Genomic DNA, 5,157 nt, shown 5'->3' on the forward strand with positions numbered 1-5,157 from the left:
TCCTTCATTTCCATTAAATTCTAAAAATCTTTAATTTCTTTCTTTATTTCTTCCTTGACCAAGTTATTATTGAGTAGAGGTTTGTTGAACTCCAATTTCATGTGGACTTCCTGTTGCTATTGTTGTTATTGAGGACCAGCCTTAGTCTGTGATGATCTGAAAGGATGCAAAAAATTATTTCAACCTTCTTCCATCTGTCTAGGCCTGTTTTGAGACCAATGTTATGGTCAATTTTGGGAAAGTAGCATGAGTTGCTAAGAAGAAGAAGGCATATCCATTTGTTTTTGAATGAAATGTTCTATAAATATTTATTAAATCCATTTGGTTCATAACTTCTGTTATTTTTCTATGCCTCTGTTTAATTTCTGTTGCATTATCTGTCCATTGATGAGAGTGGGGTGATGAAATCTTCTACTATTTTTGTGTGAGGTACAATGTGTGATTTGAGCTTTAGTAAGGTTTCTTTTATGAATGTAGTTGCCCTTGCATTTACAGCATAGATAAATAGGATTGAGAGTTCATCTTGGTGGATTTTTTCTTTGATAAATATGAAGTTGATGAAGTTTGGTTGAAAGTCAATTTGACTTGATATTAGAATGGCTACTCCAGCTTATTTCTTTGGACCATTTCCTTGGAAACGTGTTTTTCAGACTTTTACTATAAGGCAGAGTCTGTCTTTGTCCTGAGGTGTGTTTCTTGTGTGCAACAAAATGCTGGATCCTCTTTGTGTATCCAGTTTGTCAGTCTATGTCTTTTATTAGAGAATTGAGTCCATTGATTTTAAGTTGTATTAAGGAATATTGATTGTTGCTTCTTGTTATTTTTGTTGCTAGAAGTGGAATTATGTTTGTGTGTGTCTCTTACTTTGGTTTTGTTGCAAGGAGTTTATTCTCTTGCTTTTGCTTGGGTGTAGTTTCCCTCCATGTGTCGGGCATTTACATCTATTATCCTTTGCAGGGGTAGAAAGATATTGTGTAAATTTGGTTTGTCATAGAATATCTTGGTTTCTCCATCTTTATTAATTAAGAGTTTTGCTGGCATAGTAGCCTGGACTGGCATTTGTGTTCTCTTAGGGTTTGTATGACATCTGCCCCCAGGATCTTCTATCTTTCATAGTCTCTGGTGAGAGGTCTGCTCTAGTTCTTATAGGTCTGCTTTTATATGTTGCTAGACCTTTTTCCCTTACTGCTTTTACTATTCTTTTTTTCTGTTTGGTGCATTTGGTGTTTTGACTCTTATGTGACAGGAGGAATTTCTTTTCTTGTCCAATCTATTTGGAGTTCGATAGGCTTCTTTTATGTTTATGGGCATCTCTTTCTTTAGGTTAGTGAAGTTTTCTTCAATAATTTTGTTGAAGATGTGTCCTGGGCCTTTACTTAGGAGTCTTCACACTCTTCTATACATATTATCCTTAGGTTTGCTCCCCTCATTGTGTCCTGCATTTCCTGCATGTTTTGGGCTAGGGTCTTTTTGCCTTTTACATTATCTTTGATGATTATGTCGTTGTTTTCTACCTCTGATATTCCCTCTTCTATATCTCTTCTACTCTCTTGGTGATGCTTGCATCTATGACTCCTGATCACTTCCCTAGGTTTTCTTTCTCCAGGTTTGTCTCCCTTTGTTCTTTCCTTGTTGTGTATATATCCATTTTTAAATTTTGGATGGGTTTGTTCAATTCCTTCACCTGTTTGGTTGTGTTTTCCTGTAATTCTTTATGGTATTTTTGTGTTTGCTTTTTAAGGGCTTCTAATATTTTACTTGGGTTGTCCCATATTTTTCTAAGGATATTATTTATGTCTTTCTTAAAGTCCTGCATCATCATTATGAAATATGATTTTAATTCCAAATCTAGTTTTTCAAGTGTATGTCGATACCCAATATTTGCTTTGGTTGGAGAACTGGGCTCTGATGATGCCAAGTAGTCTTGGAGTCTGTTGCTTAGTTCCCTGTGTCAGTCTCTGAACACACTAAATCAGTCCCCTTGTACTATGGTGGAGTCCCATCTTTGAGTACATTCCATTGTCTTAAATCTAATGATACTACATTCAATCTATAATCTAAGTTTTGGACTGCAGGTTAAAACTTCGTTGCATCCATAATGTATTATCTATAGAAATATGTGAAATAATGAGATTTCTCAAAAGAAAATCACACTGGTGCTCACTTTGGCATCACATATGCTAAAATTGTAACAATTCAGAGAATTAGCATGGCTCCTACTCAAGGATGACACACAGATTCATGAAGCATTCCATATGTTTAGACAACTTCCCTAACCTAAATAAAGAGATGCACATAAACATACAAGAAAACCACAGAACACCCAACAGACGGGACCAGAAAATAAATTCTTCCTGTCACACAATAATTAAAACACCAAATGCATAGAACAAAGAAAAGGTATTGAAAGCAGTAAGGGAGAAAGTTCAAATAACAAATAAGGGCAGACCTATCAGAATTAGAGCAAGACTTCTCAACATAGTCTCTAAAAGCAAGAAGATCTTGGCAGATGTCATACAGACACCAGGAGAACAAAATTGTGAGCCCAGGCTACTATACCCAGCAAAACTCTCAATTACCATGAAGGAAGAAACCGAGATATTCCATGACAAAACCAAACTTACACAATATCTTTCTACCAATCAATTCCTACGAGAATAATAGAACAAAAACTCTAATATAAGGAGAAAAACTACAGCCAATAAATACAAGAAAAGAATCTCACAACAAACCCAAAGGAAGAAAACCACACAATCATAATTCCACCTCTAACAACAAAATAACAATAATCATTGTTCCTTAATATCTCTCAACATCAATGGACTCAATTCAGAAACAAAAAGACATAGACTAACAGGCTGGATACATAAAGAGGACCAAGCCTTTTGCTGGATACTGAAAACATATCTCAGTGATAAAGACAGATACTGCCCCAAAGTCAAAGGCAAAAATTTCCCAGGTGAATGCTCCCAAGAAAGAAGCATGGGTAGCAATTCTACTATCTAATAAAAATAGAATTTCAACCAAACATTATCAAAAAATGGAGAAGAACACTATAGACTCATCAAAGAAATAATCCACAAAGATGAACTCCTAATTCTGAACAGCTAAGCCTCAAATGCAAGGGCACCCACATTTGTAAAAGAAATATTACTAAATCTCAAAGCACACATTGAACCTTATACTAATTGTAGGAGACTTTAACACCTCACTCTCATCATGGAAACAGAAACTAAACAAAGAGGCAGTGAAATAGACAAATGTTATGAACCTAATGAACTTAACAGATATCTATAGCACATTTCACTGTAAAAAATAAAAAAGAATATACATTTGTCACAGCAGATCTTTATCAATCCTACATCTGATAGAGAGTAAGTACCCAATGTATACAAAGAACTCAAGAAGTTAGACTCCAGAAAACCAAATAACAATATTAACGAATGGGGTACATATCTAAACAGATATTTTACAACAGAGGAATCTCAAATGACTGAGGAGAAATTAAGGAAATCATCAACAACCTTAATTATCAGGGAAGTGTAAATAACAACGACCCTGAGATTGCAGCTTACATTAGTCAGAATGGCTAATATCAAAAACTCTGGTGACAACATACTCTGGCGAGGATGTGGAGACAGAGGAACATTCCTCCTTTGCTGGTGGGACTACAAGCTGGTCCAACCACTCTGGGAATCAGTTTTGTGGTTCCTCAATAAATTGGAAAGAATTTTTGCTGTGGACCTAGCTACATCATTCCTGGGCATATACTCAAAAGATGCTCCAACATATAACAAGGAGCCTTGATCTTCCATATTTATAGCACCCTTACTTACAATAGCCAGAAGCTGGAAACAACCCAGCTGTTCCGGGTCTGAGGAATGGATACCAAAAATGTGGTACATTTACACAAAGGAGTACTACTCAGCTATTAAAAACAATGTCTTAGTGAAATTCTTAGGTGAATGATGAAAGTAGAAAATTTCTTCTTGAGTGAGGTAACTCAATCACAAAGGAACCCACATGGTATGTACTCACTGATAAGTGAATAATAGCCAAAAAGAAGGTCGGAATATTGTTAATCACAGAACATATGAAATGGAAGAAGACAGAAGACCACACCAATGTGTGGATGCTACAGTCCTACTGCGAAGGGGAAGAAAATACTCTTGGAAATGCAGGGATAAATAGTTGAAGAGAAATGTACGAAAGGTCATCTAGGGATTCTCTTCCTAGGAATCCATCCTATTGTCAGATACCAAACCAAGACACTATTGCTGATGCCACGAAGTACTTGCTGACAGGAGCCTGGTATAGCTGTGCCCTGAGAGGGTCTGCCAGAGCCTGAACAATACAGATGTGAATGCACACAGCTAAACATTGGAGTGAGTATGGGGACCCCAGTGGATAACTTAAGGGAAGGACTGAAGGAGCTGAAGGTGTTTTCAACCACTTAGGAAGAACAACAGTATCAACCAACCAGACCACCCAAAAATCCCAGGATCTAAACCACTAATGAAAGAGAACATATTGGGGGCCCATAGCATGTGTAGCAGAGGATGACTTTATTTCGCATCAATGGGATAGGATCCCCTTTGTCCTGTGGGGGTTTGATGACCCAGGACAGGGTAATGCTCAGGCCTTGAGACAGGAGTGGGTAGGCAGGTGGAGGAGCACCCTCATAAAGGCAAGAGGAAGGCAGCAGGGTATGGGTGGGGTTGGTGGTGAAACTGCAGAGGGGGTTACCATTTGAAGTGCCAATAAATAAGATAACCAATTAAAAATAAAAGAAAAAAGAAAAAAACCCACTGTCAATAAGAATGTTTAATTATAATACAGTGATCAATGTTTGTGATGTGTTAAATGTATTCACTCCTGAAGGATAAAGGGTAACCACACACTAAGGTGTTATTCATTTAGTCTGAAGACAGCACAAGGGTCTTTTCCACAAACGAGACAAGGGGCACAGTAGATATGAAATTCCCACTCAATTAGTTTTATAGCCATATATATGGTCCCAAATATAGAGATGATAAGGTCTAGTGTCTCAATAGTTCATTTTCATAAGTTCATACCATTAGCCATATTCAGCACAAAAATAATGGGCAAAAGAGACTTCTCGGGGTTGGGGATTTAGGTCAGTGGTAGAGCACTTGC

At 37.1% G+C, this 5,157-nt stretch overlaps 1 non-coding gene across 1 annotated transcript; it reads left to right on the forward strand.

Moving 5' to 3' along the window:
- Positions 1-2,156: 2,156 nt before the first annotated feature.
- LOC116902480 lies at positions 2,157-2,261 on the forward strand. The gene has a single exon (XR_004388096.1). It is a non-coding gene; the product is annotated as a U6 spliceosomal RNA (small nuclear RNA).
- The last annotated feature ends 2,896 nt before the right edge of the window (positions 2,262-5,157 follow it).

The sequence above is a fragment of the Rattus rattus genome, chromosome 5, assembly GCF_011064425.1.
Source record: "Rattus rattus isolate New Zealand chromosome 5, Rrattus_CSIRO_v1, whole genome shotgun sequence".
NCBI lineage: Eukaryota > Metazoa > Chordata > Mammalia > Rodentia > Muridae > Rattus > Rattus rattus.